The following is an 11,378-nucleotide window of genomic DNA, read 5'->3' as shown; positions in this document are numbered from 1 at the left end:
TTGCTCCCATGAAACACAGTGAAGTAACAGCAACCCCTTGCACAAACGGTAGGTTTGGCCTCCATTCCATTAGCACCAAAGCAGCCTCTTAATCTTGTCTTGCTGGTTGCCCATGGGTTTGATAATCGCTGTTTTGAACTCATTGAGGAAATATAGGTTCATATCCTCACAGGGGGGTGGGAGGTGGATCAGCACTTGTTAAAATCCCTCTTTAAATAGCTCACATGCCTTGAAAAAACCTGTTAGCGTCGCCATGAGTCAGAAGCAACTTGAGGGCATTTAACACAATCTACCACAAATTTATGGCATGAGCCCCATTGTACGTAAATAGCACACTCCCCTGTTATGTGTACAATTACGTGAGAGAAAAGTGTGTGATTTATGCTATCATTTCCTACATTTTTCACATTTCCAGAATTACACCATGGCTCATTGTTGTGTTTTTTTTTAATCACAATGCCTCAAACACCATCACTGTGCACTTCTGCTATTTTTGTTCTTCTTTTAATTGGTTCTGCTAAAGGCAATGCTTGGGACTCCCCCCCCCCCCAGCTAATCAACATGGTTATGAGCATTTTGTAAGCAGCCTGTGTAATGCAAACAGTGTGTCTTCAGGTTGCAACCGGCGCTGCTCACTTCTGGATCAAGTGGATTCCCTGTCTCTGCCTCTCAGGCACAGTGCTTGGACCTTTTTTGATGCCCGGAGTGAGCAGCAGAAGCAAGGGTATTTTATTAATCATCATTGAGTCCAGTGGCTCTCAAGGAGGCACAGTGGGGAACTGAACTTGCAGCCTCTGGATCCACAGCCAGAGAGGCCTAAATCACTTCTGAAGTTGCAGCTCTCTCTGTTTTCAAAGGATAGCTCTCTTGTTTTAGGGAGGGAGCTGTGGGGGGGGGGGATGTTTCTTAAATGCTGGGAAACATACACATGGATGGTACATTTCAGTCTGTCCTCACAGGTCTTAAGTCAAAATAACAGATTCTTATCACACTACATATGTTAAATGGCTGATTTAGTGTCAGGATGTTTCTGTTATCATTATGTTTGGTGAACAAGAAATGTTAATACCTCTGTCAGCTAGACCAGTGGTTCTTAACGTGGGCAATAATGCCCCCCAGGGGGCGATTTCATTTTTCAGGGGGGCGGTAGAACAAAAAGGGGCGGTGTGGGGGCGAAAGAACAGAAGGGGGGTGGTAGGGGGGCGCTGGAGCGAGCCAAACCTGTGAAGACGACTGCAGCCGCAGTGCTGGCAGTAGATCCGGTGCTGCTGCCAGATGATCCAGCTCTTTCTACCTGCCACGTCTTGCCTTTCTCCTTTAGGGGAGCACTGAGTGTGGATCGGGTGGAAGGAAAGGGTCTCTTGGGTCCTCATCCTCGCCCTGTGAAGCGCTGCCTCGCACCCGGGGGGGGGGGGAGACAAGGTAGGTAGGTAGGTAGGTGGTAGGTAGGTAGGTAGGTAAGATATCATCACCTCAGGGAGGGGGGCGATGATAACTTCCTCAATGGCTCAAGGGGGCGTTTCTTTCAAAAAGGTTAAGAACCACTGAGCTAGACAGAACCTGAATTTTTGAAGTCTTCCGACACTGTGATCCAACAACATACTGCCCCACTTGGTTACAGGTAAACTTGATCTTAAATTGGTTTAACTATTTTATAAGGTTGAAAATGCTTTGGTTTCAAGCCTCGGAAGCTTTTTGTGGAATGCCTCTGCCCCACCTCTCTTTTTGTGATCAAAAATCAAACAGGAAGACAAGAATGAGCATCAGAGGAAGGAACTGGGGCTGTGACAAAGTTGCGTATCTTGTGGCAAGGAGTTCCATAAATTAATTAGACCCTGCAATAAAATGCACCCATGTCAGTGTCTTATGGTCCTGATAAGCATCTGATTTTGCTGCCAGTCTGTTTTGCTGCTTGGGTAACAGCCTATCCTCCATACTATATCCAGGCTTCATGCTCTGGAGAGGACACTTCTCGATACAGAGCATGTTACCATAGTCTCTCGAGACTGAAGGATGCCTATGATGATGTTAAAATAAAAGCTGGATTGATGTGTCAAGTATTCTTAAACCATGGCTGATACTAGTCTGTGTTTGTCTTGGTGGGTCCCACATGGTGCAGGCTTCAGTCTGTGACAAATTAGCTGCCAGTCTTGTGCTTTTGCAAGTCACAGCTCACTGGAAGATATTTTGCACTCACAAGGGCTGCTGCTGACTCCTCACTTATTAAGAGGAAGAAGAACTCTTGAAGGCAGGAGTTGTTTTCGTCTCTACAGATGTTCATCTGTCTGGGAAGGAAGTCAAAATAGCTCACAGTAGCCTGTCTTTAGAGGTTGGAAATGGATATGGAGAGAATCCAAATAAATTAGCCCAGAATACAGGTGAAACCTGGTTAACCAGAAAGCATAGCAATTCAGAGCTAGGGGGGTAAAACCATTTTTGGGCATCCAGACAGGTGGCAAAATGAGACCAGCAGCTGCATCAATTGTCATTGTTATTCCTGCTAGGGCTCCTATGTCCATGACACACAGGGAGGCACATGCAACAGGAACACTGGTACTCCATTAGTTCCATCATTCCAATGGCACACAGTGGGCCCATGCGCATCCCCCCCACCAGCTGTTTCTCCACTACCATCCTCTGGCTGCTGGCTTCTTTGTGTGCTAATGAAACATACAGTAGATATTTCCTGAGACTTGAAGGAGAACTTTAAGCTTGGCAAAATGTATCCTTTGACAGTTCAAGATGGAGTGATTACTCCTAGTAGAATTTACATAGCTCAGGACTTAATTCCTGTGACTTGAAAAGCCAATGAAATTTAAATGTAAAAGACCCCATCGGTCTGTAAAATATACATGGTCCCTTTCCTTTGTTTCTGCAGCTTCAGAGCATGCTCTACCACTGGGCAGAATGCAGAACATGGAAATTTTACTTTTTTTGGACTCTGCTTAAAGATGTTGCTAACACCGATATGTTTTTAAAACCCTTTCTTCTACTCTGCTAGAGTCCCAGTCCAGATTGGGTCTCCCAATGATTCCTCTAGATTAATAAAGAAACAAGATATTTATTTTTTGCTATCTTTCTCTGTACAAATCACATGAATTGAAAAACTGGAGTGTGACTACCTAGAGGGCCAACCTTGCCACCAGGATGTCATGAAAAGACAAGATCATTATTTGATTGGCTGTTCTTGCATTTGCTGGCCGGATAGCTCAGTGGGTTTAGGTATCTGGCTCCCAAATTCTGCGGAACCAGAGTCTGGGAGTTTGATTCCCCACTGAGCCTACTGGGAGAACAGCCAGCCTGGATAGCCATGGGCAAGCTGCAGGAAATGATAAGCCACTTCTGAGTATTCTCTACCCAGAAAACCCTGGAAAGGGTTACGTACTGTAAGTCAAAACTGACTTAAGGACATGCAGTTATTATTATCATTATTGTGTTTAGTGCTACGGATACACTAAGGCATATACAGGCATGCCCCCCATATAGTTAGGACCATTAGTGGCAAATGGTTTGAGGGATAGAGCCCATATGTCTGGCTATCCCAACTGGGATGATGTCAAGATTGCTTACAATGGGTAACCAAGTTTGTATGTTTTTGGTAGTATAGAGATGGGGCTCCTATGGTGTGTCCCATAGGATTTGGTCACATATATCAGTCTGCAGCTCTTTCATTACCTCATTGAATTCTTTCTAGTGTTTAACGGGTGGGTCCTTCCATAGGGTTCAATAAAACATGGTGCTGGTTAGTTGTCTCTCACCATCCTATATGTGTTCATGACAGCAACCATTTTTCCTTTGTCTGTCTCTCTGATGGTCATGGTAGGGTTGTTTTGAAGACTCAGGATGGCGTCATGCTGTATCTGGTTGAGACTGTATGACCGTTTACATCTCCTGCTGATTTTCTGTCTTAGGTGTGGCAACAGAAGCATTCAACATTACGAATTTAATTATCCTTGTCCTTGATCTGATGTTCAGGAGGAGTTCATGCAGAGTTCCTCTTTCTGTAATGATAAGAGGAGGTTTGCTGTTTGACAATGTCACGCAGCAACCCTTTGTCATATTTTGGAGATTATTCCTGTGCACTATTACCCCTTTGGTTGCTGACGTAATCTTTCAGTGGAAAAGGAGAGAAGAAGGTCTACTGATTGCCATCGCTGTTTCTGAAGAAGTGGTTTGGAATTCATGAAACCTTGGGCTGAAGTAAATTTAATGATCTTAAAGGCCTTTCAGTGTTTGTTTCATGAAACAGATTAGCACGGCTATCTCTTTGTGAATGGCTTCACTATAAGGCAGGCATCACTTCATGTCCTTGCTAATCGGGGACAACCGCAAGGCTGATAAGCAAGGCTCAAAACATCTGGGAAAAAAATCTGTTCTATTCATAGCTCTGTTGTGGTCAACAAGAAACCCACACTGGCCATTCATGGTGGGAAGTGTGTTGTCCCTGCTCAGCATTGAAAGAACGGTGCAGGTGGAAGACAGGAGTTAACATGCATACATGCACACACACCCTTTCTGGATTATGCAACCAGCATCATTTTTTTTTACAAACTATAAAAGAAATATTGAACTACACCTAAACTGCGACTTTCATAGCTGACGAGGAGTCAGTTCTGGCATTCTGGGGACAGCGGCCACATAACACATGTTTACACACAGGTGCTCCTCTTGACAGCCGAGCACCCCAAGGAATGCAAGCGGCTGGGTTGATTCATATTCACAAACCAGTTCTGGCAGCTTTCATCTCCAGTAGGAGCAGCAAAAGGAGAAGCAGCCGCAGCAGCAACGACGTGTATTTTGTAAAGCTAACGGATCTTAGCGGCCCCAAAATAATTTTCTCAAAACATCAAGCTATCTCAAAATAATTTTTATTACAATAAACATCACAACAAAGGGACATGGTGGCGCTGCAGGCTAAACCGCAGAAGCCTGTGCTGCAGGGTCAGAAGACCAAGCAGTTGTAAGATCGAATCCACGCGACGGAGTGAGCTCCCGTCACTTGTCCCAGCTCCCGCCAACCTAGCGGTTCGAAAGCATGCAAATGCAAGTAGATAAATAGGGACCACTTTGGTGGGAAGGTTCCGTGTCTAAGTCGCACCGGCCATGTGACCACGGAAGATTGTCTTCGGACAAACGCTGGCTCTATGGCTTGGAAACGGGGATGAGCACCGCCCCCTAGAGTCAAACACGACTGGACAAAAATTGTCAAGGGGAACCTTTACCTTAAACATCACAACAATAAATGGTTGCTGTCAAAATCCATTCCCACTCAACAGCCAATACCCAACACTGCTAAATTGACTGGGCACATGGGAGCATTAAGGGGATGGCAGCAGCTTCTGGATAGCTCAGTGGCTTAGGCATCTGGTTGGGAGTTTGATTCCCATTCACCTCTGCAGTTCTAAAATGATGATGATGATCTACCTTAATTTCAATCTTCACTTCACCACTCCGTGTGATGTTGCTGCCTCAGGCAGACAGGCCTGGGAATGCAATTAAAAGCAAAGAAATGGTCTGGTCTTGTTTTTACACACGTACCTGTAAAGGCGAAATTGGAATCTTCTGACTCAAGCAGCAACATTCTTGAGCCATTTCTGCAAACAGAGGCTGTCTTTCCCCCCGCCCCACCATACGATTAGTGTGTCTAGAATAGGAACAAAGATGACTCATCCGTCACTTCACAAGGTTACAATCTTTTCCGTTTTCTGTTGCCATGGGGAACTCCATGTCCCAGAAATTTGCCCTTCCTCAAATAAGTGGAAATCAAATGGCCAGCAGAACCAAAACTTAGACAATAATTCTGATAATAGCAATAATAATACAGTAATAGATTTTTTTTTCCTGCCTCATAAATAAATTCTTGGTAGTATCCTGGTGCAGTGTGCCAGATCCAAGAATTATCGAATCAGTGGGGTCACTCGCTGCAATATAATGCAACTCTTGAAATAGAGTTTAAGTAAATTTTTGAACAAGAACAAGTTGAATTTCGGTGGAAATGATTGGGAGGGAAAGATACTTGTTTTTGCACATATCTGAAGGGAGGAGATGTGAGCCAAGTCATAAAAAGATGCAAAATTAATTGATCTACTTGACGTTGTGCTCAGAAAGCGAGGTGGGGGAGAGAATAATAGGCTACCAGTAAAGACTGCAGAATGGGAGTACAGTATGTACTGTACAGTATCTCAATTCTGTTGATGTACAGTGACACCTAGTGTTCTTCATGAATATAGCACCTGCTGTGAATGGTGAAAAAAGCATAACCTTAGAATAGTTTCAGAACTGCAGATCTGGAAGGGACCCTATGGATTATCAAGTCCATCTCCTGTCAAGCGCAGGGGGGAATTGAACTCCCAACCTCTGCCAGAGACCTAAACCTGTGAACTAGCCAATATATACAAAAAGTTGTTTTTAATCTGCCATCAAGTTGCTTCTGAGGTTTAACAGCTCTATGAATCCTTAACAGCAAGCCAAGTCTGGGGGTTCCTTTATTCAGTCAATGCTTTTCACATTAGTTCTTCCTCTTTTTCTACTGCCTTCCACGTTTTCTGGCACGATTGTCTTTTCCAGTGACTCTTTCCTTCTCATTATAGTTCCAAATTGTGATCGCCTCCTTTTAGACATGTTCCCTTCCAAGGAGCGTTCAGCCTTGATTTGCATAAATTTTGTGCCACCAAGTCAATTTTATCCATTTCCAGGATTTTTTTAAGTATTAAATACTCAACAGTTTAGCAACCTTTCCTTCTGGATCTGCTCTGGGATCGCAGAGCTTGCCCAGACACCTGACAGGATTTGCACTGGCTTTCAATTGGGTGTGGATCTGATTTCAATCAAACTAATTTAAATCATAATTTAAATTATAAAAATAAGATTTTTAAATTGTTTAAGTTAAATCACTATTTAAATCAATTTGATTTTAAAATATCATTGGTTTTTATCCTCCCGGATGCCAGTTTGCTTCCAGTCTGAGTTCTAGGTGTTGATGATGACTTATAAAGCCCTCTACAGCTTAGGACCTGGATATTTGAAGGAGAACCTCACTCTATGTAAGCCTGCTAGATCACTATGTTCTGCTGGGGAGGCCTTCCTCCAAGTCCCACCACTGAGAACAGTTCATTGTATGGAGACACATAGCATTCCAGCTGTTGAATGCCCTCCCCATGAAGGCTTTAATTGGCAGTGACACTGGTGTCATTTTGGGACCAAGTCAAGATGTACTTATTTATCAGAGCCTTTGGATCATGATGTAGGTTTTATCACAATGGTTTTTCATGTTTGGATGTTTTAATTTTGTGCTCCTTGGTTTAAATTGTTTTAAATATCTTGTTAAATTGCTTTACACAGTTCTATAACCTGCCTTCAGATCCTGTGATTTGAGGCAGGCTATACATGTTTAATTAACTACTGTATCTAATTAACTAACTAAATAAACAAAACCCCACACCCAGACTACTGACCCACAACTCCTCAGCCAGGTCCCACTGCCTATCCAGCCAGCTTGGTTGAATCTGGAATCCATATATTTGTTTTTTTGATAATTCATGGTATCTGTGTTAGGAACCTCATGGTATAGTGGTTGAATTGCAGTACCGCAGCCAAGACTCTGCTCATGACCTAAGTTCAATTCCTATGAACTCACGTGGCCAGCTCAAGGCTAACTCAGTCTTCCACCTTTCTGAGGTTGGTAAACTAAGTACCCAGCTCACTGTGTGTGTGTGTGGGGGGGCAATGTGTTGCCTACATACAGTGGTGCCTCGCATTACGACATTAATTTGTTCCAGCGAAATCGCTGCAGAATGAAAACATCGTAAAGCGAAATTAAAGAGCCCATAGAAACGCATTAAAACCCGTTTAATGCGTTCCGATGGGCTGGAAACTCACCGTCCAGCGAAGATCCTCCATAGGGCGGTGATTTTCGCTGCCTGTGCAGCGAGGAATATGTCCCAGAAAAAAACGGGGAGCCATTTTGTTTACCCGGTGGCTATTTTGAAACTGCTGATCAGCCGTTCTAAAATCATCGTTTTGCGAAGAATCAGTTGCCGAAGCAGGGAATCAATCATCGCAAAGCGAAATTCCCCCATAGGAAACATCATAAAGCGGTCGCAAAAGCGATCGCAAAAAGTTCATTGTAATGCGGTTTCATCATTAAACGGAGCGATCGTAAAGTGAGACACCACTGTAATTAAAACTGTAAACCAATCAGAGAATGCTTCAAGTGCTACGGTGAGATATATACCATATTTTTCCATTTATAAGACGCCCCCATGTATAAGATGCCCCCCACTTTTCTAACCCAAAATTAAGAAATCTAAGTGGGGCTTAGGAAGTGTAGGGGGAAGGGATTAAAGCAATCCCGCAACTGCATGATCATTTTGATCCCTTTCCCCCTTATATAGCCACAGGATTGCTTTGATTCTTTCCCCCCTCCTTTTGTTAAACTCCATGGGTCTTAGCAAGCAGAGGGGAAAGCAGGGATCAAAGCCCTGCAGGGACAATTTGATCCCTGCTTTGCCCTCCACTTGTTTTTGTACTCTCCTCAGCTTACTTCTGTGTATAAGATGACCCTCAATTTTTAGTCTAAAAATTTTAGACAAAAGTATAGTCTTATACACGGAAAAATACAGTAAGCAGTATACTTTACTTAGCTTTGCACTGCTCTCCTCCGACACCAGAATTTGCATTAAATTATTTCTTTTTCTGTCAGATTTTTCTCTGTCCTTTGTTAAGTAATAGGCAATACCACTGTATGGACACTCATGGTTTCTCTGCTGTCCTTTTAGTAACAGGTAAATACCTTGTTGTTGTTGTTTTTAATGGAGGCTTTTAGCAATTAAATTGGACAGAAAAAAGGGGGCTTACTCTGGAATGCTTTGTGTTAATACTTTTTAAGTAGTGTTTTTCAAGTGCTTTAAGTTGTGTATGTTTTAAATTACTATTTTTTAAAAATGTGACCTACTGTACTTTTTATTCCACCTTTTAAAAACTTTTTAAAAAGCTGTATTGGGTCTCTTTACTAAAATATAGCACAAAAATGAAAATAAATAAATAAATAAATAAATAAATAAATAAATAAATAAATAAATAAATAAATAAATAAATAAATAAATAAATAAAAAACAAACAAACAAACAAACAAACAAACAAACAAACAAACAAACAAACAAACAAACAAATAATCATAAGCCTCATAATCTTAGAACTGCAAAGCTCATCAACTGTAATCCTGCTCTTGCACTTTCTTTAAATTTCTTTAAAGAAGTCACCTCAAGTAATTGCTATGTTTTGTCAGTAATATGAGGCATCCACAAACATTATGCACAGGATTTTGGCCTATGATTTTCTTTTCATTAAATACATACTTCAGTGCAGAGACATGTACTCCATCAATGAGACTTGCAAAATTAAATCCCTGTTTTTATTTTCCAAAACAAAACAAAAGCATGGCAAATACAAACAGACATGTTTCAGCAGCCGAAGGAAGCATCTCTTCTCAAAACAAGGTAAATGCATTGTTTAGTTTGACCATGAAAAGGTCACTTTTTCAAACCACTAAATTTTCTTCTGATTCAAACCTCCCATGTGGTCATCTCTTAGTCACTGACATTTTAAGGTCTGTATATGAGTTTAGTGGAAGGTTAAGGTCAAGAGCAAAGAAGATGATACATCCTTCCAAGCCCCATCTGTGAAGATCTTCTTATGATAGAGGTTCAGACGAGTCATGAGGAAAGTATTAAAGGGATGATTGAATCTGTACTGCCAAAGCAGAGGTCCAACCTCTTTGATCGCGTGATGCTAATGTACACATTGAATTGGAGGGCAAATGCTAAGTCATTAATGAGCTAATAGTTCTTTCCTCTCTCCACTAGTGTGTCCCCGCCACCCCACACATATATCATAACACGGCAGGCATGAAATTACATTTCCTATCTGTGCTTGATCTTTCCATGTCTTTAAAGAGGCGGTGTCCTGTGCATCTGGCCTGCTTATTCAAGCATGTGTAAGTCTTTTGGGTTAGATAATTTTCTAGTGGAGTCACCACAACCTATTGTTCTGCACAGGGCTCACTTTGCTAACTCACTAGTTGACGGGAGATAAGTTTAAAAATAATTTTGAAGAGAAGACTGTCTGCAGGTATGTGTGTCACAGAAAAAAAAAGAGCAGTGAATGGTTGAGTCTGAAAATACTGGGTTAACATTCATTTGAAAAGTGTGGACTGGTCTGTGTTTTGAAATTCTAGGGAGGCTGCGGAAAACTGAAAAAATTATGTAACAGAAAAATACCCAACATGTACACGGCAGTCACAGTGTTTAGGAATCATCAAATGCACAAGTTCTGGGTTACAAATCAAACACCACTATTCAAATCTGCCTGTTATATGCCTTATTGTCAGGTATTTTATAAGCATTACCGAGGTGGTCATCTTTCCAACCTTAACTTCGACAGGATGTGCCAAGGTCTAAGCTGAGGGAAAAGGGTGGCCTGTCGTCTGAGCAGGATCTCACTCTGAAATTGGGTGTGTGTGGGAGCCATTCCTTCTGCTTCGACCATTAATTATCCCTGCCTGGAACATTTCTACATACGAAGTATGGATCAGCTCCGCCACCAATGGCCAGATTAGCTTTACAGGCAAATCAGTGTATATTAAATATTTTTTTTCACATGTATAGTGAACCTGAGGATATCCACTGTGGTGTAGTGGAGAGAAGGATGGACTCAGGAGGTCTGGGTTCAAATCCACGCTCAGCCATGGAAAGTCACTGGGCGTGAGGTGGAGCGGGTAAAACCACTCCTTAAAGATCTAGCTTATCTTGAAAGCCCTGTTAGGAACACTGTAAGTCAGTTTAAACTTGACAGCACATAATAACCATAGTGCACCCAAAGGGTTTTCTCCTTTCACTACGAATCAGCTCAGACCTCTGGAAAGAGAAGTTTGTTCTTTATTAGCAATATGCTTTAGAGGAAGGAAATGAGAGATGAGAAGCAAATGTCAGAAAGTGATGGGGAGACGGTGCAGGAGAGAGAAGAGCAAAGTAAAAGCAAAGTATACTGCTTATATACCAACCTCATAGTGCTCAAAGCATTCTCTCAGTAGTTTACAATTTTGTAATTATACAGGCTACACATTGTCGCAAATAGGGCATACACGTGTTTGACTCACTCACCTTTATCTATCTTGTTTGGCTGCTCCTTCTGGAAATCACCAAAAATCACCTGGTAATTAGCTGGGATAAATGGACAGCCGTGTGTCCTTCTTTATAGAGAATAGTCCTCCATTTGAAGGAGCGCCAGTCTTCTGTTCAGTCATGTCCTCTATTTAAAGATTTGCCCTGTCTAAACACCACTGAAGGATTAAGGGAGAAAATGTGTGTGTGTGTGTGTGT

Source organism: Pogona vitticeps, chromosome 3 (genome assembly GCF_051106095.1).
Source record: "Pogona vitticeps strain Pit_001003342236 chromosome 3, PviZW2.1, whole genome shotgun sequence".
Taxonomy (NCBI): domain Eukaryota; kingdom Metazoa; phylum Chordata; class Lepidosauria; order Squamata; family Agamidae; genus Pogona; species Pogona vitticeps.
Note: the sequence above shows the minus strand (reverse complement) of the source record.